General features: G+C 34.1%; 1 protein-coding gene across 5 annotated transcripts in view; it reads right to left on the reverse strand.

The window, feature by feature from the left end:
- The window catches only part of DLGAP2 (DLG associated protein 2), a 1171101-nt gene that overhangs the window by 778227 nt on the left and 367174 nt on the right, over positions 1-25700 (reverse strand). Inside the window, exon 1 of one of the 5 annotated variants that reach the window (XM_074287973.1) lies at positions 21389-22040. The exons of 3 other annotated variants lie outside the window; for them this stretch is intronic. The gene's annotated coding sequence lies outside the window, so the exon portion shown is untranslated. Of the gene's footprint in view, positions 1-21388; positions 22041-25700 lie in introns of those variants that run through there. One more of the 5 variants, XM_074287978.1, reaches the window with a different exon arrangement.

The following is a 25700-nucleotide window of genomic DNA, read 5'->3' on the forward strand; positions in this document are numbered from 1 at the left end:
TGGTTTCTGAAGTAACTTCCAACTTTAAATATATTAACTTATGACTAGATGACATCTATAGTCCCATAAGAAATCTATGATCTATAAGTTTAGTTTTCATGTCTGATAAAATGAGGCATTTGGATTAGATGAATTCTAAAGAGTCTATCAAGCATCTAGACTAGGTATCACAGTGAACAGGACAGTGGGCTTAGAATTGGGATATTAATATTCAAGGGCTAAATCTGGACTCAGACACTTAGTAGTTGTGTGACCCTGAGCAAATCATCTAACACTGTTTGCTTCAGTTCTGTTAAACCATTAAGTGGAGTAACAAAGGGTCAGACAAGACTGAAAATGGCTGAAAAACAAGAAGTATCCTTTCAATTTAAATCATATGACCAGTTTAGTTTATATTACTAATTGTGAGAAGGTTTTGTGTATGACATCAAAATTATTTTCATTAATCTCTGTTGAGATTTGTACCACAGAATAAACTGAGAATTAACAAGTTCAAAAGGAAGACATCTAAATGCTATCATCTTTGTATTTTTTTTTGCTCTTAAACAAACAGAATTCCTTATGAGTTGTTAGCTATATGAGTCATATAATGTTATTCATAAAATGTTCCTTCCCACCCTATAAAGGACTGAGATGCTTTTATCTTACTTTTTCAAGGAAATTATAATGGTTGCACTGGTGTATACATATGAAATTAATACTTATCAAAGGCTTTTTAAAAAATCAGCTGAGCTGCCTTCAAGCATATAGAGAAAGTTATCAAAGAATAATAATAATCCTATGGATTGTTTTAGCTCAATCAGCCTTTAAAAATCTGATTCTCAAGGATTCAACACCTGCCAAGAAGGTCTATTTATATGAGAATTGGAATTTCCTAAATTTATATTAAAAGGTATTTATATGGATGGTTTCATATGTGCTTATGAAATGGTGAAGAACTATTCAAAAGTTCACAGGATTAAGACCTGAAATTTATGTAAATACAAAATTCAAAAATGTTATATTTGCAAAAATGGCTTCAGAATCTCATAAAGGTAGGATTTTTACTCCCAAACTAATTTGAGGCAAGAATAAAGTACAAAGGAAGTAGAATAGGTGGTAGGGGGAAGGGTTGGCTATCCTTGATTTGTTTTCCTTTCCTTTGAAACATTTTGGGGAGGAATGCTTTGATTTATTACAAATTGGTTTCCCTACCCCTGATTATTTTAGAAGAGGACACTAGTTTTCTTCCTAAATTCACTGTCTCTCAAAAAGAGTAAATGGTAAAAGTTGGAAAATTATTTCTAAAGAGTATCTTCCATTATATAGCAGCATTTGATTAAAAACTCTCTGTTCTTTTTCCATAAGACAACCTACAGGTAAAACAAGATTGACATAGCTTGGAACAGCCATCACATGCAGTTTGGGATATGCCAACTGTTGATTCTTTGGCAAACATATTCCAGAGGCATGTGTTTATTTCTTTCTTTTTTAAGTGTGTCTTTGAAAGCTACAGCTATGCTAAATATGAATAGTTTTTCTCCATGAGCACAAATGTTACAAGATGAGAGAGCAAATCCAATTATAGCAAAGACCATTACTCCCCCCCCAAAAAAACTCTACAAATAGAGTCCTAGAGAGATGTGAAATTATGTGGGGTGGGGACCTACAATTAGAAGGAACAGGTTTTTTTTCCCCAAGCACTATTTTTTCCATTTAAAAATGGGATTATGCTTTTCTTTAAAATGATAATCAAAATATTTAAGGCAATGTATGTATTCATTGCTATTCAGCTTTTACTCCCACCCAAAAAATGTCATACCTATAGATTATAAAGCTCTTCACATAAAACTAGCAGATTGTTTAAAATTTCTCTATGTGGAAGAATAGAAATGGATTTCTCCAAGAGAACCTCTGTGGTCAGAAGAGAAATGAGAAAAATTAAGTGCCTTTTTGCTAGGGTCTTTTTTTGTTGTTGTTGGCATGACCTAGAGATAAATAGCTAGGTTTCTGTTTTCCTGACAAAACTCAAAGTACTAGAGATTGAATGAATACTCAAAGTATCATGTATTCACTTATGAAGATGAGTGAACATAATCATACTATTGCTATTGATGGCAGATGACATTCACATCACAATTTTAGGTTTGAAAACATTACCTGTATATTATCTCATTTAGAAGTATATTATCGGGGCAGCTAGGTGGCACAGTGGATAAAGCACCAGCCCTGAATTCAGAAGGACCCGAGTTCAAATCTGGTCTCAGACACTTAACACTTCCTAGCTGTGTGACCCTGGGCAAGTCACTTAACCCTAGCCTAAAAAAAAAAAAAAAAAGAAAGAAAAAAAAAAAAGAAGAAGTATATTATCCTGTTTTCTGAATCTATCTGACACCATGGAGAAAACCAAGCTCAGAAACCATGTCCTCATTCTAAGTTTTTTATTCTACTAAATTTATTTGTACATGGTAAGTAGGTACTCAATTATTGTTATGTATACATGAATACATATATTTATATAACTTTTTAATACATTTATACTCCATATAATATTTTATGAAACTAGAAAAAATAATAGTAATCCCATGATTTCCTTTAATATTGAGCTTTATTCATTTTATTTCAACTTTTAAAAAGATGTAAATCAAAGAAAATCAATATCCAAGATTTACAAAGTGAGGCTAAGGATAAAATTTGGTTACATTTTAAGAAGTTTGTTGAAAAAGGGTTGCCTGGTTCTTATACACAATAAAACAAGACTACCACATCTATTTCTATATTGTTCATTCAAATTTGAACCCTATCTTTACTATGTGTATCTGTGTGATATTGGGCTAATCACTTAAAAGATTTATTTCCTCAATTTTCTCTTGCTTAAAAAATTGGAGGTTATTTTTTAGTTCCCTTCCAACTAACATTTTGTGATTTTTTTTTTCAGAGTTTATTCTAAATAGATTTCACTTACTTTTAGCCTATTGCTTTGGCACACAAATACCATTATCCTGCTGAGCCCTCTGTATCTACTGATTTTTATACTTCCATCTTTGTCAAAAAAATGACTTACAGATTGCTACCAATAATCTGGGACCATAACCTTTCCCGTCCTCACTCCTAACCAGGTTGACTCACTCCATAACATATATAGGCAGAAAGACAATAGAAGAGACATTTAAAACCTACTTAATCTAATCTTCTACTCATAGAAATTCCCTCTACAGTTTCCCAGCAGAAGGAATATTGGATCACAAATCATATTTTGGTTTCATTAGCTAAATCACTTAGTAGTGAAGGAAGTCCAATAATTTATAAAGTCTTTGAGCCAGGAGGAACCTAAGATTCAACTGCCTCATTTTACAGATGAGAAATTTAGAACTTGGGAAGGAAAAACATCTAGCCCAAAGTTATATAATTGCTTAGTGGCAGATAATGGGACTCAAACACAAAAGTATTCTCCATATTCTGGTGTCCCTCCCATTGTACTCTACTCAAGCCTTGTGATCAGTGAAGCAGAGAGTAAGGGAAAAGGATGATGTGGGACATGGAAGAAAAAAGAGATGAGTGTCCAAGAAAAGCCCTACTGATAAACTGAAGGAAGAAATAATGGATCTGAAACTAGAAAGAATTGCAAAATACATTCTAACCAATCCCCTTATTTTACAGATGAGGAAAATTAGACCCATAGGTATTAAGTGATTTGCTCAAAGTCATACATGCATTAAGTATTGTTTACAATATTGGAGTACTATTGATCACATTTCTATTTCTAGGAGGTCTTATATACATAGACAGAATAGGAATATCATACAATATCACAGGGTGATTATCTTGAGAAACTAGTTAACGAACCATTCTCAAACTAGAACATTTTAATTCATCAATTCCTAGCAGAAAACATCATGGTATAACATAAAATGCACTAGACTTAAGAATAAAAAGGCCTGGGATCTGGGCTCACAGACTGTTAGAATCCAAAAGGACTGAGAAGTCATCTTGTTCAAATTTCTTATTTATGGGAGAAAACTAGACCCAGTAAGTTGAAATACCTTAGCTAAGATCACATGGGAGATTGGCAGCTTAAACCTAGGTCTTTAAACTGTATCATGCCTTTTGAGATTGTCTATATGTGATATCAAAATAATCAGTGGGAAAAATTATCCATTCATTCTGATTAGCTATTAAACATAAAATACCAACCATCAAACTGATCATGAGCAGCTCTGCTACTAAATGCTATGACCTTGTAGGAAAGGCACACAGTCTTAGGCAGAGCAATAACTGATCATTTTGGCACCCAGGCCAAGCAGCACAAAGCATGCCCTCAAAACAACTTTGACATTCATAATTTGGAAAAAAAATGTATGAATGTATGAAACAAGATAATGCTAGATAACTGGATGGGATAATTAGTTAATAAAGAGGAAGGAAGGAAGGAAGGAAGGAAGGAAGGAAGGAAGGAAGGAAGGAAGGAAGGAAGGAAGGAAGGAAGGAAGGAAGGAAGGAAGGAAGGAAGGAAGGAAGGAAGGAAGGAAAAGCATAATAAGGAAGGGAAAAGAAAATGAAGGAGGGATGGAGGGAAAATGGGAGGAAAGGAAGGGGAGAAAAGGAAGGAAGGAAAAGAAAGAAAACGAGGGAGGAAAAGGAAGGAAGGAAGGAAAGATAGGAAGGACACAAAGAGAAGAAGGGAGCCAATGAGAGGTAGGGGGGACTCCAGTACAGTATATGGAACTGGTTTCATGTCCTGGATTTTTCATTTACTCGTTCCGTAACTTTGCTTACATTGCTTTCTCTGTGCCACATTACATAATTTGGGCACTCTAGAATTTCACTCTGTAGATAGAAGTTCAAATTGTTCCATCCTACATAGGTTCTAGTTTGGGGAGCTTCAGAGTTTGGAGGTTTCCCAACCATACTTCTACTTCTTCCCATTTCATCTCCACAGATTTCTGAGACTAACGTTCAAAGCTGAAAATCATAGATTCCTAACCAATTTTTTTAAAACTTAGCCAATCTTTCATAGAAACTGCTTAAACCATTAAAACATTGTCATGTATCTTCTGCCACTAGCATAAATCAGAACTCAAATTTTGTCTTTCCAAGATAGCAATTCAGATTAGTCTTCTAAGTGCATTCTTTCAGAATGGCTCCTCTCTAATTACTGTTACTAATTAAGCACAAAGGCCCAGACCCCATGTCCAATGCAGCTTAGCAAAAGGAACATCTGTTTGCAATTCATCTGTCATATCAGTGCATTTCTTATAGAACAAAATTATGTTGGGAGCCCACTGCATTTCCTCATATCCTTTGGGTTCTCCCACCTACCCAGAACTCTACAAATTGGCAATGACTTGAATGTACATCAAGACATAATTTGTCTTGTGGAATATTTAAGTAAACTTCTAGTTAACTAAGAAAACAAAAAAGAAAATCAGTTTGATAAATATATATTATGCACCTACTCTGTTTCAGACATTGTGCTGGACACTGGAGATAGAAGAATAAAATCAAATAGCCCTTTTTCTCAAGAAGCTTACATGCTAATGTAGATAAAGCAACCAACATAGAGAAAAATGAATACAAGCAAAAATTTTGAAGAGGTTGAAAGAAAAGCGAACACTTTATAGAAATGTAGACTTAATGACAGGCATATTTTACAAATCTTAAAGTACTGTATCAAGATCAGTTATTATTGTTGTTGTTGTTATTTTATTAGTAATAGTATTGTTGCAAGGGGATATCTTGGGCTCATGCACATTATTTTCCATAATGTAAACAAATAGTCTAGCTCCCAAACAATCTCAGCCTACATCCTCCTTTCTCAAACCAGAGTCTTTTTCTTATAGTAGAACTACAAGTTTAATTTCTCACTACTCTGCCACATTCTTCCAATTAACCAATTAATTGCAATTATAGCCTATGACTTGCAAAGGTATGCTGGCTTAGATTGGTAGAAAATATGATCCTGAAGTTTTCATAGCACTTATTCACTTGAAAAGGAAAAGCTTTCCACTTTGGTTCAATATGGAATATTTTCTGGCAATAGATTCAGAAAAAAAAGTGTTGTGAGTCATCAAGTCTAATTCCTAGAATTGCTCTAGACTTCCGTCCTTGCTTGCTTGCTTGGGTCTTATAGAATTGGCCATGTGTTCTTTACTGAGACAAGTCTTCAATTATTGGTGCATAATGCTATGACAAGAGGATCCCTGCAAGGTCTTAGTGTAATCAATATAGATAAGATGCACACAGCCAAAGAATCCACTCAGCATATGCATCAAACTACATTGAAGTTGGCTCATCTGGCTTACCTCCTAAACACCACTGTAGTTTCAAATCATTCCTACCCTCCCTTTCTTCCAGGAGTTAGCCTAAACACAAACTATAACTGAGAATGAATTCACTGTTTTGGATCCAATTTGGCATCAATCTGGCAATAACTGCTATGACAAAATAGTTGTTATACTTTGTTATAACCCCAGATGCATTTGTGGGGTTATTTTTTATTTCACCTTGGCCTGAATAATTTTTGTTCAGCTTTGCTTGGAAACTGGAGGTGATGGGTGACTTCTAAAAGGTTCTTCCATGTTTATGGTTACTTTGACCAAATTAAAAAGGCAAACCATTTTCTTCTCTCTAACCAAGAGCACAAGATCTGAAATCTTCTGCATTTAATTCGATTATGGTTAACTGAAAGTTGAAACAGACCTTCATCTTGTTGAAGCAGCAAGGTATATATTTCCCCATCAAACTTTCCAGAAAATTAATTATCACAGCTCTCATTAACAATCCTTTTCAACAGAGGAAATCATCAGGGCAGCCATCTGCCCAGATGGTTGATGGCAAGAAGAGAAACAAGAAGGAAGAAACAGAGAAGTGAGCCAAATTTGGTCTGAACAAAAAGATTAAGCTCAACAAACATTTATTAGTTGCCTAATATGTGCAAAGACCTGTGCTAGGACCTCACAGGAATCTTCTCATCATAGATATTCATAGCTGTGCAGGAATACAGTAAGAAAAGTAAGATTAGAAGAGCAATGACATACAATTTTTAAATAATTATTTTTGGACCAGACCTGGCTTCATTTTTATAGAGAGTTCCTGGGGGAGGAACTTCCTCTACTGGTATCACCAAAGAATAACAATAATCATACAGATAACAAAGTAGAAGAGACTTCAGAAGCTATCAACCCCTTAACTTTGCACATTAGGAAACTGAAACAGAGATATTAAGCAACTTTCCCAGTTAGTATATGTCTGTCATGGAATTTGAACCTAGGTTTTCCTGACTTCAAGTCTAGTGCTCTATCTAATACATTAGTGGTATCAAAAATAAGTATAAATAAACAAATCTTTGTATGTCTATGTTGACCTAGAAAATCATAAATTAGCATTATATTTCATTATTTTTTAAATTTCCAAATTAATTTTTATATAGTTCAGGACACACTAAGGAGTTCTGAGGGTGAGAGTTAGATGCTTCTGCATTACACCACAGTATACTTCATCATGTAGATAAGCACCTCATTTGAAAATTTCAATCTTAGTTCGTTGAAAATTGAGGAGATTAATGGCCAGCCTACGGTCATATAATCAGTATATCACAGTGGCAAGAATTCTTCCTGATTTTGAGACCAATTCTCTATGCCATGCTACTACTTCTCCACAATCACCCACATAATGAGGAGTCCTTACAAGAAGTCTGTGAAAGAAGCATGCAATTACAATTCTACTGATCAAGAACCTGAACCTCTGAGAAATTAATGATTGTCCAAGATCACACAGCTAGTAAGTGGAAGAACTAGAACTTATAAATTGTAATTCAGTGTTGTTTCAAAATGAAACAAAGAGAGACAGAGAGAGAAACAGAGAGATGGAGACAGAGAGATTGAGATCCAGTGGTTCTTTTATCTTTGATCCTATATTGACTATAAAAGATGAAATGGAAAGATTTATTTAGACATGTCTTAGGAATATAAAAAGATGCAAGATCAGGAAGTGGAGAGAAATAGAATTTCAGGGAGAATCAGAAAATGAAACACTGATTAAGCATCTAATCCTTCCATTTACCCTACAAGGATGAGGAAGCTACATGAATATCTAGTTGAGCGTACAATTTTCATGTGACCAATTTCATAGGAGCTTTCTCTCTGACATTAACATAGGAAGAATGGAAACAGGAAGGAAATTCAGTTGAATATTACTTCAGAATCACTCTCAGGAAAGCCACAACTAAACAGAGATGACTATGTATCAGGAGATACCAGAGTAACAGTAGAGAAACTGCTAATTGTGGATTGCCTATTCCTAATAGAATGTATAGCTCATGCAGTATAAAATATTTTACATCAACCTTAACTGGAATCATAAATACAGCATTATAGTATATATAAGAATTATAGAATGAGTAGAGAGGGAAGAACTGAGTCTTACAAAAGGAGTAAACTGAGGCACAAAGAGGAAAAAGTATTGACCCAAAGTCACAGAAGAGACAAAAATTGGAACCGGTTTTTTTCTACTTTAACATCTTACCTCCCAATAATTCAACTCTACTGTTCTCCTCCTTTTTCTCTTTTATATAGCTATAAAGTCACAGCATTTTTGCACTAGGCCCCATTCACAAAGTAATTTTAGTAGTCAATGGGTCAAGAAAAAATTCTACTTCATTAGAAAATTATATACAATACTGTACCAATACTTAACTAATATAGTTTTCTCTACCTTGCTCCTCATCTGCCCTAGCTTCTACCATCCTCATGTCAGAAACTTAAGTAAACATCAGTGGATAAGTTTCTCCCTTAACAAGTTCAAAGTATTCTCAACTTGTGGGATTCTTGCCCAAGTGAACATCATTGCATTACAAAGTTAAATATACACAGAAAAAAGTCAAGATTTTCCCCAAAATATAGTTTCTCATGAAAAACAAACCCAAAAGTATATATTTTTAAAAGTAAAATAGGAGAGAAGAGTATTTATTCGGAGAACAACTTTCTCATTCTTATTAAATTGTTGCCAAATTGCTATTAGGCCTCAGGAGCTTGAGTTAAATGCTTGCTTTTACTTTAGCCTAATAAATCCCAGCTAGGCTTTAATCATCTGGGTGTTTGTCACACTAAGATTTCAACAGACATGAATTACAAAGCTCTTCTTGTCATAAAAAGATACTTTTGAAATGAAATTAATTTCCTAATGATGCTTTCTATTTAGAAACATTTTGATTCAATACCTTTAGTGGTTAACCTCTGATATTTCTGCTTTAATATTCATTCTGAAGTTAGAAGGGAGACAGCCTCAGCCTAATGGATAAGAACTTGCAGGTCCCTCATTGCTAAGGAATAATGCTCTATTGTGCATGGGACATTTCTTAATGGGCAAAGACCAGAAGGTAAGCACCAATGGGAGAAGAATTTAAGGAAATTACAGTTAGAATAATGGTACCAAGATTGGTAACATCATTTCCTCTATAGTATCATCTACATATAGTAAAGCTGATATACATTAGAGTTACACTTGACCCTAAGGAATTATAATTCAGCAACACATTTATGCTCAGTAAAATGTCTACTCCATTATTAAATTTTTCCTTTTCATTCCTCAAAATTGGGAAACCTCAAAGCTTAGAAACCAGATAGTAATAGTCGTCTACTAAGAAATTTGGTGATTATGTTTAGTTTTATTCCTTTAAAAAATTAAAAACTTTGAATACAATATTGTATCCTTTGCTATTTGTTCAGAACTAATTACATTTAAAATAGCAGAAATCAATAATTTCCTAAGTTATGAGATAAAGGCAGTCTCAAATGTTACTCCAAGGTCATGTCTAAATGTACAGATTAGTTTGAGTTGTGCAATCAAAATAATTATTGACTCAAACCTACCTTTTTTGACAGTTCAAAGAAACCAGTTGTTTGAGTGAGTGCAATTGTTTGCCTATATTTCCCCCTGAGGTACTTATGTAAAGTTAACCAGTGACATTGAACTATCAAGATTAAAGGTGCAAGTTGGGAAGGGGGCTACTTATTGAAATGAAATTTATAAATCAAATCTCTTACAAAGAAATTTCTAATTAAATTAAGAGAGCAACAACACATTCTCTTGGAAATCATCACCATTTTAGTCAGCTGGGAAAGGTTCCAGGGCATCCTGCTGGTCACAGGCATGTATGTGGTTTGTCGACACTGTCTCAGCAAATGAAGCATAACTCACTGGCTAATGTCTTCCAATTCAGACACATTTCTAATGAATGCCAGTTACCTTGAATAAATGAAATTCAGAAAGTGTCATATTCTATTCTGAAAGCATAAGCATCGGCTGTGCTTTCCTTCTGACAATGGCTCCTAATGAACACCACATATCTCTTGCAATATGTGATTTAATAATTAATCTATTTTACTGATGTGATAACAAAATGGAAGGCATAGTGAAACCTTGACTAGCCAACTACCATAATAGAATGAAAATTCACTGACAAAATGTTGTATGCTCATAAAAGCATTAATCATGTCAATAGCAAATGAAGGTTTGACTACTCATGGGAGACAGCATAGTGTCATGGAAAGAAGTTAGGATAAGAATGATAAAACCTGGAATCTAACTCTGGATCTGCCGCTGACTTGACCTTGATCAAATTACTTCATCTCTGTGTCCTTCATCTGTAAAATGACAGAGATTGAACTATACAAGTTCCAAGTTCCTATTCAACTTGAGCATCCAATTCTAACACCTAACCCCCAACTCCAGTGCTACTCTCTATTAACCAGAACATCTTTTCCAATTCCTCTGATCATTAGAAATTTCTCATTTGTGATATTTTGTAATATTTTAGGTATTATATTTTATTTATTTTCTTAAGCACATGTTGTGTCCTCTCCATGGGATGTGAAGCACCTAAGGACAAGGGCTGATTTAATTTTTGTTTTTTAACTCTAGAATTTAGCACTTAAAAACAGTAGCTGTGTTTTTAAGCATGGGGTGGAAAGGGCATTAACTTCAGTTTCAGTGGAGTTGACTTCAATTCTTACCTCTGATACTTGGATGTCATTTAACTTCTTTAAGCCTCAGTTTCTTCCTATGTAAAATGAGTGGGATGGTCTAAACAGGCTCTGCACTCTATTCTAGCTATGAATCTATCATCCTATGGATAGATCTATGAACCTACAAATGAAATAGAATGGTTCATGCTTAAAATGTAAGCTTACTGGTATCTCACATGATAATCACAGGTTGCTATATTTGTAAGAGAACCACAGGCTAACAAAATCTTGAAAACTGAAATAACCCCAGAATCTTACTGGTAATAAAAGGAGCCAGATAATAGCACAAGAATTATTCTCTCTTCATCTTTGACTACAACAAATGCAGATCACTCACAGAATAAGGTTGTTGCTGAGCAGTTTTCTGGAACTTTTTCTATGTAGGTTGTAGAGCTAAAGTTCAGATACTCTTTTAAAATGGCAGCATCTTTTCTGTATCAACAGCCTATCTCTACTAGATTTCATAAATTAATGTAATTGTGAACCATCAGTCTAACTGAACAGAGATACTTTATGCTTGACCTCACCTTTGCAATTATTATAAGCCCTTGACCCAAATCGTTCAAAAGAAATATTTTTGAAAAAAGTCAAAACCTTGCTCTTAGTGGCTTCTATTGTTTCTCCTTTACTTCCTTCTGTGCATGTTTTAAAATTTACCAGTGTTCAGCACACATGATGAAACAACATAAAAAGAGAGTATTTTCAAAATGAATTTATGGTGAATTATTTAGACACACATTGCAAGCAGATTTAATTGGCTCCAAGAATAGTTTCAGAAAGATCAGAAAGACATATTCAAGAAAGCTTATGGATTTCCAGTATGATTTGATAAGGATAGTCCCCTGAGCTGGGGAGAAAGTCAAACATCTGGAGCCTATACTGATTGTTCCAATAGCAGGGTAATCAGTAATAGGAATATTCCTTAAATGAAAGAAAATATATATATATATATATATGAGAGAGAGAGGAGAGAAAGAGAGACAGAGACAGAGAGAGAGAAACATAGAGACAAAGAGATTAAAAATGTAAGTGATTGATGGATAGGCATAATAATTGCAAATGTGAATGAGAAAAATAAGATTTTTGAAATATATAGTGTATGGTAAAGGGAAACAAGGAGACATAAAAATTAATTCCAGGAAGGTGTATAATTTGAAGGAGGACTTGGATAATTTTTGTTATCTGAAAGTTTGGAAGCAAATGTTTTGCTGAATCAGATACTTAGAAATCTGTTTTCTCTGTGTGCCAATATACTGCAGTGTTGTAGGGAGGCTACATATCAGCATTATAATAAAAGGGGGAAAAAAGGTTAGTTAACACAAGAGGAAATGGTGATGGCATTACTTGAAAGGAAGGGGATCTTTGGAGAAACCAGGCTTAAAAATCAGAAAAAAAGCAGCATCCTAAAGCAGCCTTTCAAAAATTTGCTTCCTGCATCTCTACTATTCCTATCACCCATGGGTGGGAAGGGAGTTATAGGTGAATTCTTTTGTAATGTTGGGTTTCTTCAAAAAGAGCATTGTTTCATTTGTCATGACAAGGCTAAAACAGGATTAATCTATCCCTATCTTGATCTTCTACATTCTCTTTTGTAGCTGGAAACACATCTGCAGCCCCAAGTTAGAATGAATAAAAAAAAAAAAGAATCCCCAAGCATTGAAAGGGACTTCTTTTAGGAAAAAAAAGGAAATAAAGTTTCTGATCTTCCCTCTAGACTGATCTCAAGCCTTACAAACTGGCATGAATTAAATAAAAGAACCATTTTGCTTTTCCTTTCTGTCCCAAGAGATTCCTATATTATCTAGCAACTAGAAAACGCTTAATCAATACTTGTTGATTAAATTTTTTCTAAAATGCTTTTTTGTCTATACTTACTATACTTTTTTAAAGTATTCTTTATAGTATACTTACTATATATATTTTTAAAAATAGACATTCGACTCCAAAAGACATCTGAAAGCAGGGCTCCAAACCTCTCTTTGAATATTGGTAAGATTACTATATAGCTATCACCAGTTTATCATGGCACAGCTCTATTCTATCAGACTAATCTGCTCCTGTCTCACCCTGTCCAGTGAGCAAAAGTAGTCCCTATAGAAGTCCTGCAGCCACAAGCAGAGAAACCACTTCCTATTATCTTTTTGAATATGGGCTCACTCACTGATACATTCAATAAATACTTCTTAACTAAAGGATTGTCTAAAGGGGGCAAGTTTTACTTAACTGACTCAATGTATAAATAAAGGAAAAATATACTTTAGAAATGAAAAAAAGAAAGTTTCCAACTTTGGAATTCCATTTGGATAATCTTGGTTTAGCTTATGTTGCAAAGTTTAATATTAAAATAATGATGTTCATGGTATATTACCATATATCCAGGTAAAATGTATTCAATTATAATATATTTCTCTTGTAGCAGTAGTTGTAGGAATTATAACTATTTAAAGTACTGTTACATATATATATATATATATATATATATATATATATATATATATATATATATATATATATATATATATGGGTGTGTGTGCATATATATATATATATTAGTTTCTTTAAGATGAGACTATATAATATAAATGATATTAAAACTAAAAAAATAAATCAAAGGGGGAAGTCATATGCAATTCACTTCTCCTTGCCTTTGAACAAATTATCTACATTGTGGGTTTTGATCAACTTCATGCTGATATTATCACCCACTTTTAAATGAACTGTCATCTCACTAGACTTTTTCTTCTAGAAAGAGTCCTACAGTTGACCTTGAGTTCCAGCCAGAAGAGATTTATAAATAAATATTCACTAATTTCTCCAATTATAGCGAAAACATAAGCACAAGTAGCAAGCATCCTTGCCCAGCTACCCAATTTATATCAGTATGAGGGAAGATACTTGATCCCTGGGAGGTAGTAATGCATTGAAATGAGCATTACAGTAGGAGTCAGAAAAGAGATGAATTTCACTTCTGCCCTACCCCCCACACTAAGCAGTTGCATGACATTAGGAAAGTCACTTATCATGTATAAACTTCAACTTCCTCATTTGAGAAATGGTCATAATGATAGAACCAATCTCATAGGTCTATTGTGAGTTAAACTAAGGAACATGCTAGTAAATTTTAACAACCAGCTCTCCAGGTTAAAAAAAATAATATACACAAGACATACTTTTAAATTTAATTTGCATTATTAATACATTTTTCATAACTTTCTTAGGTCTGGACAATAAATAAAATAAAAATCAAGTCCTGATCTGTGTCATTTGCCACTTTCTAAGGTGTAAATGTTCATACAAAAAATTTAACAATTGGCTCTCCAAGTAGGATCCACTAAATTCCAAGGCTCAAACTTAAAGCTATGTAAATGCAAACAATTATTTTCTTGTTACTATTGTTCCTGACAAGGAAGAAAAAGAAAGAAACAATTACGTAGAAAGACAAATAACTATACCTTCAGAGCATAGTTTCATTATTTTAAGGAAGTTCCTAAACTCTTAAATATCAGAGCACATTCTTAATATAGGTACCAAAAAATTTCTCAAAGAGAAATATTGTTTGAGGATTTTAAAGCATAAGAAACCATCACCATAACAGATGAATCTGAAGAGGAGATGAGTCAGTCATGATGAGGACAGCCTTAGGGCTGGTACAAGTCCCCACAAAATATTAAAGGAACTACAGAAAGGTCTCTATCACATTGGGTAGATTTTCTGTGAAAGAGTCATATAAATGGATACAAAGCACAGAAAATTAGAAGGTGTTAAATATATACATATTCTGTTTAAAACTCTATATAAATGTCAGTTACTAATGTATGTATTAGTGGCAAACTGCAGGTAATATAAATATCAATAACCATGAATTTAAGTATTGTTTGACTTACTCATCTATCTATTTCTCTTCATTAGGGTTGACTGTAGACTTACAAGCTCATGGTGCTGCTTCAGTTTCAAAGAGAAAAAACAAAAACAAAAACATCATGGTTTGGGCATTCTGACCTAGTGGTTCTCAAATGTTTTTCTCCCACACTTCTACCTGAAAACTTCCCACCACCCATCTAGAAAATCAGAAATAGGAGAAAAACAAAAATAGAAATCTATGGTTCATTTTGCAGGCATTATTTTTCAGATGCTCTGTAGTTCTAATTTCTAGTCAATTTCACTGATGAGATTAAAGGAAACAGAAAGAATAGTCATGGGGAAGAAGGAGGAGGTAAAGAGTAATGGCTCCTTCCAGTCAAAGAGCCCTCAGAGCATGGCAGCTGCCTGCCATCAGTATCTAAATGAATTTTAGCAGCTACGCTCTCCAGGATTCTCTCAGTTTTCCCCTATAATCCTTCTTCAGGAATCCACAGATCTCTAGGACCCCAGTTCTAAATTTAAAATAACTATCACAACAAATTGCATGTTTTCACATTTATTTTTCACAAACTTCTCTTTCCTATCTTTCCAGCCTTTTTAAACTTTGTTCTCCATAGTCTGTACCATTGAGACATACAGTCCTATTTGTTGTTCCTTACCCACAATACCCCATCTTCATGCATTTATGCTCACTGTCTATATCCTATCTCCCACCATGCCTGGAATATTATCTGCATCTTTCTCCTGGAATCTTTTGCTTCTTTCAAAACACCACTCAAAAACTTCCCTTTACAGAAAGTTTTTTCTGATGGCAACTCCAAAACCAGCTCAATGTTCTATGCTATGCATCTCTTCTGTGTATATTTTAACATTTTGAACATTTTCACTTTCCGCACGTAGTTCCTTTTAGGCTAAACTTAATTGTTTTTCAAATGATCTGAGACCACTAAAGCTGATGTGATTATTTTTAACTATTCACATTTATGTTGCACTTTGTTTACAGGGGGTGCTTTTCATTCAACTGTCTGTAATATGGCTATTATCCCTACTTTGCAGATGTAGAAATTAAGACTAGGAGATGTTAAATAACTGTCCCAGATTTACAGAACTAGCAAATATCAAAGCTATAATTTAAACAATCCCTAGAGTCCATTATTATTTCAATTATACTGACTCGTTGCTATCAAATAAAATAGTAAGATTCCCATCTGCCAGAACCCAGCTAACAAACATCCATCAGGTTCTTCTTTTTTTTGCCTATGATCTTATTGTTCAATCCTTTTCAGTCATGGTTTGACTCTTCATTGACACTATTTGATGTTCTCTTGATAAAGATCATAGAGTTCTTTGACATTTCTTTCTCCAATTTATTTTTACAGATGAGGAAATTGAGGAAAAGAGGATTAAGTAGCTTTCCCAGGATCACATAGCTAGAAAGTATCTGAGTTCAGATTTAAACTCGAGAATCTTCCTGATTCCAGGCACTGTGTGCCTTTAGGACCTCCTCCATTATCTATTAGGGGAAAATTTTGTGATTTGGAATGAGAAGTAGCAGAGTAGCACAAGAAAGTAATACAAGAGCAAGTTGAAAGTAATCAAAGTTTGGAATCATAACTTATTCTCATGGCTGTAAGGAATTGGTTATATGAATGTAAAAGAGTAATATCTGAGGCATCCTCCTTTTCCCACATGTATACTTCTTTTTCATTGTTTCTACATTTATTTTCTCTCTTTTAATCTTCTCTCTCTCTCCTTCCATTTTCTCTGCTATGCCTTAGCCAAGTGCAGCCATGAGCTCCATGTGGCTACATTTGGAGCACTCTGTACTCAAGAAGATCACAAACTCAATTCCAGATGATATTCATCATTGCCTATTGATGACAATGAATATTTACCCTATCCTCCTAGAAAAAACAAAGTTAGTGAAAAGTTCTTTTGGCAGGTCTGGACAATCTTTTGTAATATTAAAAATAAAATTATTCTGGAGACTGTAGTTTTAATCTTCTTCATCCTTTCTCATTAAGAGACAGGCTACTGGGGCAGCTAGATGGTTCAATAGATAGAGCACTGGCCCTGAAGTCAGGAGGACCTGAGTTCAAATGTGGCCTCAAACACTTAACATTTCCTAGTTGTGTGACCGTAGGCAAGTCATTTAACCCTAATTACCTCAGCAAAAAAGAAAGAGAGAGAGTGGCTGTCTAAAACATATAAGAACACTATCATGTGCTAATGGGAAAAGCAATCAAAAGGAATGAAAAGCATGGTGCAATGAAGAAAGTACTCAACTAGGAGTCACCAGGGTTGTGTCAATTTTTACAAAATACTTAAACTTTCTGTGTCTCAATTTCCTTGCGTGTGAAAATGAAGGATTAGAATAACTGACATCCAAATTTCTTGAACTCTGAAATTCTAATCTAGTTTGAAAAAAACCCACAAAAAACTGAATTGAAAGAATGGAATTGTATAACACACTTATTGTTAGAAAGGTTCCATATGTCAGCATTGATGTTACGTAGTCTAATAAGATATATTGTGGCACAGTAAACATTTTTTCTTTTATATCAATTGAGTCATCAATTTATGATGGAAAATATGATTATACTTTTGACAACATTTACAAATTCTTCTATCTGTGATTGGAGAGAACTAGAGCCGAGGGACAGGGGAGACAAAGTCACTATCCATTTCTAGAAAAGCTAACAAGGTTTTGGATAAGTGAATTTGTCAGGATCTGGAGTATATCTGAGAATATAAATGCAATTCAGTATGTTATTACATCAAGGCTAATGATTACGCCAATATCCTATTTGTGAATTATGGGCTACTGTCTACATATTACTTTCTATTTTTTTGGCTATTGGAAGAATATTGAACAACTTCCTCTCAAGATAATTTTTTGTAGCTATAGAAAGTATGTGATATTTCCAATTTTAAATAGGGCAGGGAAATATAATAATATCAATGAAGTAATACACAATCTTATTTAAACAAAGTTGGTCAGCTTTCCAAAATGTGTTATTTGATTGAAGAGAGAAAAACAAATACACCATATACCAAAAAGAGATTCTGAAGTAGAGGCAGTCAATTATTTTTCTTTCCTCATCCTCACCAAGTTGTTAGCATCTTGCAAAAAGGAGTCATGTGCTTGGTCATTTTATTGGCATCCTGGAACATCACTATAGCACAGGCCTGAGAGTGCAGGATATAAGACTAAAGAAAAGGTTGTGCTCCAGTGAAGACTTCTTGATATCATAAGTTGCAAGTTCCTTAGATAGGGCTCCACAAAGAACCATTCTGATTATCCTAAATCCCACACTATAGGGAAGAATATCATTGTAAAGACCCATTTCATTTACAGGACATTAAAGGGAAATTTTGTCTTATAGAAACTTGTGTATTTAAGAAGTGATTTATAAGAACTGGACATATTCTAGGACAAAAGGACAAATAAATAAGACCCGCAGTGATTCAAAATAAAATAAAGTACAAACAATTGCCAATTGCATTGTTTATTTAAATATTTTATCATTATCAGTAACATAATATCATCAAAGTATTTAAATTCAGTTCCACAATTGTATTTTTAAAAAGTATACTGTATACTCCACTCCCATCAAGCATCCTTGGAAGCCAAATATTTTCTGCTGAGTAGTGAAAGTTAGTTAGCCATCATTTTTACCTTAGAGTGCACAATTCACTCTTTTAATGAATATGGTGTAAAAGGTACATAGCCAAGTAAAAGGTTTCACTATTTAGCCCCTCACAATGTAAATGTGACAAATTTGATTTTTCTTAAAAGCAAGTCATAAACAAACATAATCCAAATATTTTATTGTTAAATTACAATAAATGAGTTTGACTTTAAGCAAGCAAGTATAATAACAACTTCATGTGGGAAAAAAATAACATTTAATCAAGATTTTTAAACATTAGCTTTAATGCAGGTCAGTCCACAGCAAAAAAGATATTTCATGAAGCTTCACATTTTCAAAAACAGGTATGAGGGGAAAAAGGAATTCTACAGTTCAGGTGTGGAGGTGTGTGTTTATCCAGAAATACTTCCCCTGCACATACTGTACCTGAATACACTGACTTTGATGTATACATTGTGTGGAGGTGTATAAATTTATCTTGTTAAGACCCATACACCTCCATACAGTGTAAATGCGTAGCTCCCTTTTAGATAGAGGGAGGGGAAGATGGAAGGGCATTTTTATATTCTCTCTTAGAAATTTCAGACTTCTTTATAATATGAAATGCATTCTTATGCATTAGTCCCCTGCCTTTACCTTAATCTGATTTCTAAAATATATAGTTATAAATTCATATAATTTACCTTTGTTTTGTATAAATTTTATATTTAGTGTACAAAAAAGGAAAATAGAGGAGAAAATGGCATCACAACTTTAATGCAAATTTGTCTATAGTATATATCATCCATTATCATTTGAAGTAAAACTGTCTGAGATAAATAAATCTATCAAATTCAACAGTTTCATTATAGATAGCCTTCTTTAAGGGGAAAAATAAATGCACATTATTTTGAAAATATTAATACTGATTTTTGAAGATCAAAGGGACAAAAAAATTTTATAAAATGTGAAATGCACTCAAAGTACATATTTGCTAGACATAAAAATGCCTTTAGAATGGTTTTGCATTTTAAAGAACTATGTCAAAGATTAAAATGTAATATAAAGGCAATTCAGGTAAATCACCTCTTTCAGGCTTTTAATTTTTCTTTTTATTATAAGTGAAGTGACTTACTGAACATGTGCAAGAATTTAGCATTTCTTTTTAACTATTATCAAAGATGCTGCTTACAAAACCAGAGAGGAAAACTCAGTAAAAAGGTAGGTTGTCTGCTTTGAATGAAACTGTTTGCTGGTGCCGATAACTACTTCGAATATCCTTTGAAGTGCATCCATGGCAAAGAAAGCTTTATGCTCCGAGTAACAGAGCCCATTTTATTAATGAGCCCATTTTAAATATGTTCTATCAGGGAATCTTATAATGCTTCTCTGGAAAGTATAGATTTGATGAATTACATTTTTGATAAGTAATCCTTGGTGAGCACTTGTTGCTAAATAAAATAAGTGCTCAGCTCAGAAAGCTGAAGAACAATCTCACCGACATATTTCATGTCTTAAATATCTTAAAGGCTTCAAGTATTTCATTTTAACATAATGGGTAGGCACAATGATGAAGCTCTTTAAGAGATGACTTATGAATGAAATTGCCAATATTCTTGCCGATGCTTGCAAACCAATGGCACTCGACTATTCACCGGACATGTTCAAGTACTGCACTGTGGATACATAGTGTTTCCTGATTATATTCCTAGTCAAGTTTAAAACATCAGCTACTTTTACTTAAATAATAGAGAGCTGATACAAACTAGTATCCATAAATATATTGTTTTTTATAAGATGGGGTTCAGTCCCACTATGTGGAGACATATATCTGTGCATGAAGCAAGGCTAAGAAACTTGTCAGGTAAACAGGGAAAGAAGTAAAGGAAAAGATCCTGGCAAGACACGCCTAATCAATACATTTCCATCTATGAAGCCACCTGCTACATTTGTTATAAAGTTCCTCAGAGCTAAAGCCCTTCATGAATGAATCTTAAATAGGTAAGACCTAGTAATCCAGTGTTCCCATGGACCCCTGTCAAACTATGTGTACTCCAAAGCATGCTTTATCAAAAATCATCATGCTCCTACAATGTGCTTTAAAAAAATGAAATATCTTCTGATTAGGATGGAATATATTTGCTCTTCTCTGAATCAGTTTTTATTGTTCCATGCATTTCAAAAAGGTTTCTATTTTTCCAGGTAGCACTACACAGCACGGAAATCTAATAGCTTATTTTCTTTCACCTTTTTAAATGCAGCTGATAAGAGATACTGAATCTTTCACTGTGCTTGGCATTACAAAGGAAGCCTCTTTTAGGCTTTTCCTCCTCATTGTTTTCATATAAAACACTGGGTTTAATAACTGCGGGTCCCTGGATTCATTAATTCCCAAATGAATGCTGAAATCAGCGGCACAGCTGCTGCATCTCTGATAGATGGGACTAGGAACCCGCCGATACTTTTTGCATTTAGAGATTGCCTCGGTATTCAGCGATCATCCTATTTCCAGTTAATTGGAGCCTAGAAACTTGCCTTCTTAGAATTGCAAAAATGTAGTTTTAGACTTATTTGTAATACCTCTTCCCCAAATTCACCCTGGGCAATTAAGTTGCACCCTGTATTGCAGTTAGATTAAGCCCCCCCCTGAGATGCTACTACACCATCTAGCAAAAGCTGAGTATTTTACTTATTAAGCAAGAGCAACCCCTGGCTTGTAAAGGAAAGGAAGGAAATAACATGGTGCAAAGTAACAAGAGGGAAAGCAGCTGTCAGAAATTAACTAGTTTCTAGCTAATTAACACATTATTTTTTTCTACCTGATGCCACGGGACTGAAAGAAGTAGACACGGAAGGTACAAAAAAGTAAGAAATTAGTCATCCTTGACTTACCGTGGAAAGACTATTGCTGCACTGCTTACAGCATCCAAATGCACAGAGCACGAAGCTTCTCACCAAACAGGCAGCTGTATGCTCAGTGAGCAATTCAAAATCATTGCAAAAAAAAAAAAATTAAGGCCAGAGATTGCAAAGTAGGTATCCACAGATCTGGTTAGTCACAGCTTGAACTAGCCTGCTACAGAGCTCTGCAAAACAAGTATACTGCAGCAGTGGGGCAAGCATAGGATTGCAATGCATGTCCCATATATTCAAGCATAATAGAAAACATGGATCTGGAGTTTATTCCATGTGGATGTGGGGGCTGTTTGGTACCGAGAAGGAATAGGAGGCTCTTCTCACGTAATAGAATTAGAAATGAAGATTTATGCCTTAATTAGCGTGCAGTATGATTCTTCGGGATATCAACTACAGAAGCAGGTGCCTCTGTCTCCTGTTTTTCAGATAAATGTCTCTAATCTCATTTCACAAATGATCCCTATTTAGACAGGAGCCACCTATTGTGATGATATCATTTGCTCTAGTAGCCATAAATGGGCAACTTCCTAGAGAACGTCACAGTTGCTGACGACAGGAATCTTTATAATATTGAGTGGGCAGGGTGCTTGATGAGGGCCCCTATCAATCTATAGCAGCTTCTGCTAATGTGGTATCATGGATCCTGCATAACCATCTGAGGAGCTACAAATGAAGGGGAGGAGGGTGTGTGTGTGTGTGTGTGTGTGTGTGTGTGTGTGTGTGTGCAGAGAAACCCACTCAAACTGCTTGGTAGAGGCTATTAGCAACTCCTCACAGAGCTGTGGAAGGAGCAAGGGAGATCAAATCATAAGCACAGAAAACAATGGCACATTTTCAAAAGCATGCTGGCATCTGAGAAACAGATTCCCTAAGACTAAATCCATTGAGTTGACAGTTTCTTTCTGGAAAAGGAAAGAAATACTTTTTGTTTGCTTGCTTTCTTGTTTCTAGCCATTCTGACAGTAGAAGCTTAGAAGGTTTAGGAAACTTTTAAAATATCAAGTACTCAGACTTTAACCCACCCAACTTACACAATGGCTTGCCAATGCCTTTTAGGGTTTAGAGTATGTAAACTCCGAAGCTTAAAATTTCCTCATAATTAGAATAGTTTGGGGGCAGAGGAAGATGAAAAAAGGAAGGTTCTAGTCTCCATATAGTTATGTGGTTCTGAAACTGTAATCTTAGCTAAACTTTAGCAACAAACAAAATGTGTTGCTGTTCTTGTATTGTGGGTTGTTAGTTTGTTTTGTTTTTATCAAATATGCACTTTGAAAAGTTGCACAGAAAAAGATATGTGTGTACACATATATGTTAATGTATGTACTCATGTACATGTAGAAATATATATATATATATATAGTATGTATGTATTTGTTACAATTTCTTGCTCTTTAAAAGAAATCTTTTGGAGATCATGTATTGAAAATACTTAGATATAATCAATATCTGGGCAAAGGGAAATAATTTACTTGGGATAAACATGACAGCCTATTTCTGCTCTGAAAAGTCAATGTCCTGAGATCATCACTGTAAGAGAATATCTCAAAAAACTGCATTCCCCTTTCAATAAGGATAGATTTAGTGATTGAGAATATCAGGCCATGAAGATTAGGCAATATAAAAGAAGTAACTATCTGGGAGGCCATATAATCTCACTGCAAAGATGATATACAGATTAAGAAACCAATTAGCCAAATTTTAATAAACTCTCTTCAGCTCACATTGCCTGTGATGGTACAATACTTGAAAGGGAGGAGGGAGAATCCAAGAGGGGATTACACATTCTTAAATAATTTTCTAAATGCAGGTAGGTTACAATGAATTATGCTATTTGTTTAGTAAGAGAATAAAACTTTAATGAAAACCTGTTTCTCCCTTTAAAAAGAGGTACCTGAACATTAAAAGATGTTTTTGGCTCCTTATCACTATTTAAGTCTTCCCTCTCAGATTACTTCCAATTTATCCTTATATCTGGCTTGTACATAATTGTTTGCATTTTATCTACCCCATTTGATTTTAAGTTCCTTAAGAGCAGTAACCATTTTCTTTTGCCTTTCTTTGTGTCGCCAAAGCTTAGTATAGTGCCTGGCACATAGAAATTCAATAAATGCTTATTGAGTTGACTCTATTAAGAAATTACATACCCCAGAGTAGAAATGAAAATACAGATGATTTCTCACTCATAGGGAAGGAATCTGACATTTGTTAATTTTTAAAGGTCTTATGATAATATCACCAAATGAAAGCTAGAGAGGTTATCTATTTAAAAGTATTCATTCAACAGACTTGTTCATTGTTTGTTTAAAAAGAAATTTTATCACAATGACTCTCATTTAGAAATGGTAAAAATTATTGTTCATATTTAAGTAATATATTTATTTACTATTTTGAAACTGGGTCTTCCTATCTTCCCTTCACAGTAATATGACTGGGCACCATATTTGTACTGAATTTATTGTCAATGCCCAAATTGCCTAAGCAAACTGCAACTCAAAACTCTGGAGATAAAGTGATCTGCCAGTCTCAGCCTCACCAATAGCATGAATTGCAGGCATATGCTCACCTACTACTAGTTCCTACTTTGCAAATAAGTAAATTGAAGCCTTGACAAATCAAGAAACTTATTTATTCACACATTATTAAGATTCACAGTCAAGACTTGACACTTGGGCATCTAACTTTAAATCTATTACTATTTCCTCTATGAAACAACAAAAAATAATATTCAAAAGTCAAAGTAGTCTTTACATATTGTTGATTACTAAGAAATAAATATTTTGTTTTCTATTGCATCTCCTTTGACAAGAAACCTTCAAACTTTCAACTTTCAAAGATCTTGCCAAAGTGGAAAGAACATGACATCAAGAGATTACATCTGTACTCCTGAGATAACAAGAGTATTTGCATTCCAAAATTCATGAGTCTATTATAAGAAAAATACTTTGTAAGCCTCTGAATAGTATAGAAATGAGAAGTACCTAAAAAAAACATGAAACACAATGCTGTTCCCTACACATGATACTTCAGATTCCATCTCCATATCTTTATCTCCTATAACTAGAAAGCTCTTTCTTCTCATTGCTATCTCTCAGATTTCCCAGTTTCCCTGGAAGCTCAAGCATCATTTTTCACAGATGGCCTTTTCTAATCTTCCCAATTGCTAGTCCTTTCTGCCTTAAAATTTGAAATAATCCTACATATAGAGAGATAGATGTAGGCAAATGCATTCCCATGCACATCTATGTAATGTCCGGGCTAGCTCTCTGGAGGACCTCCAGATCAGCCAGAGTCCTTGGTCTTTAGGTGGAGAAGTGAAGGAGACAGGAGAGTTACCAAGTGTTTGGTCAAATATGGAGTTTGGACTCTGGAGTCTGGAGCCTGAAGTCTTTTCTGTCTGAGATCGCTGCTGCCGAGAGAGCCCTCTGTCTCTGGGACTCCCTTACATACCCTGTCACTACTATATCACCACACCACATTGGGCAAGCACAACATTACATATAGTGTATAATTATATAGATAGATAGATATTTTTATGTATCTATATACATATATATGTATGTATGTGAATACATATATATATATATATATATATACATAATTTTTTTGTTTATGCATATGTCTTGCCTGCTTAATAGAAAGTAAGCCCTTTGGAGGCAGGGACTGTTTTATTTTTGTTTTTGTTGTACCTTGTTGGCAAATTATAGATGATTAATGTTTGTTGAATGATTAAACATGATATGCCAGATAATAGTATCTTACAAATGAAAAGGCCAAAGATTACAGAATTTAAATATTGTTCAAGGAAACAATAGTATATTCTGGGCACAATCAACATACAAGCCAGTTATAAGTAAAATGATTCATCGTGCATAGAAGCAAACATATGGACATTGTCTAGAAGCTTTGTAGTCCATTAAAATTTTTAATTTGGCCTCTGTTTCACTATTAAAATCAGATCTTTCAACCAATATTAATAAACTACTGATTACACTATCACTTCAGTCAATCTTTTTAAAAAAATACACCCTTGATTAATTCATAATTCCTTATTTACTATATTAAGTAAGTATTGTATCTAACATATTCTGTTAGAATTCTTTTGAAATTAATTATACTTATGAATTTGAAAGAAAGATTAACTACTTATGAGTGTAACATAGTGCTTGTGTTGGTAATTACTTCTATGTATTATATATAATATATGTATATACACATACATATGTATACCATATATGTAAATATTTATATAAATTGTTACAAAGTCATTAGCCAAATCTCAGTTCCACTA

The sequence above is a fragment of the Sminthopsis crassicaudata genome, chromosome 2, assembly GCF_048593235.1.
Source record: "Sminthopsis crassicaudata isolate SCR6 chromosome 2, ASM4859323v1, whole genome shotgun sequence".
NCBI classification, from domain to species: Eukaryota; Metazoa; Chordata; class Mammalia; order Dasyuromorphia; family Dasyuridae; genus Sminthopsis; species Sminthopsis crassicaudata.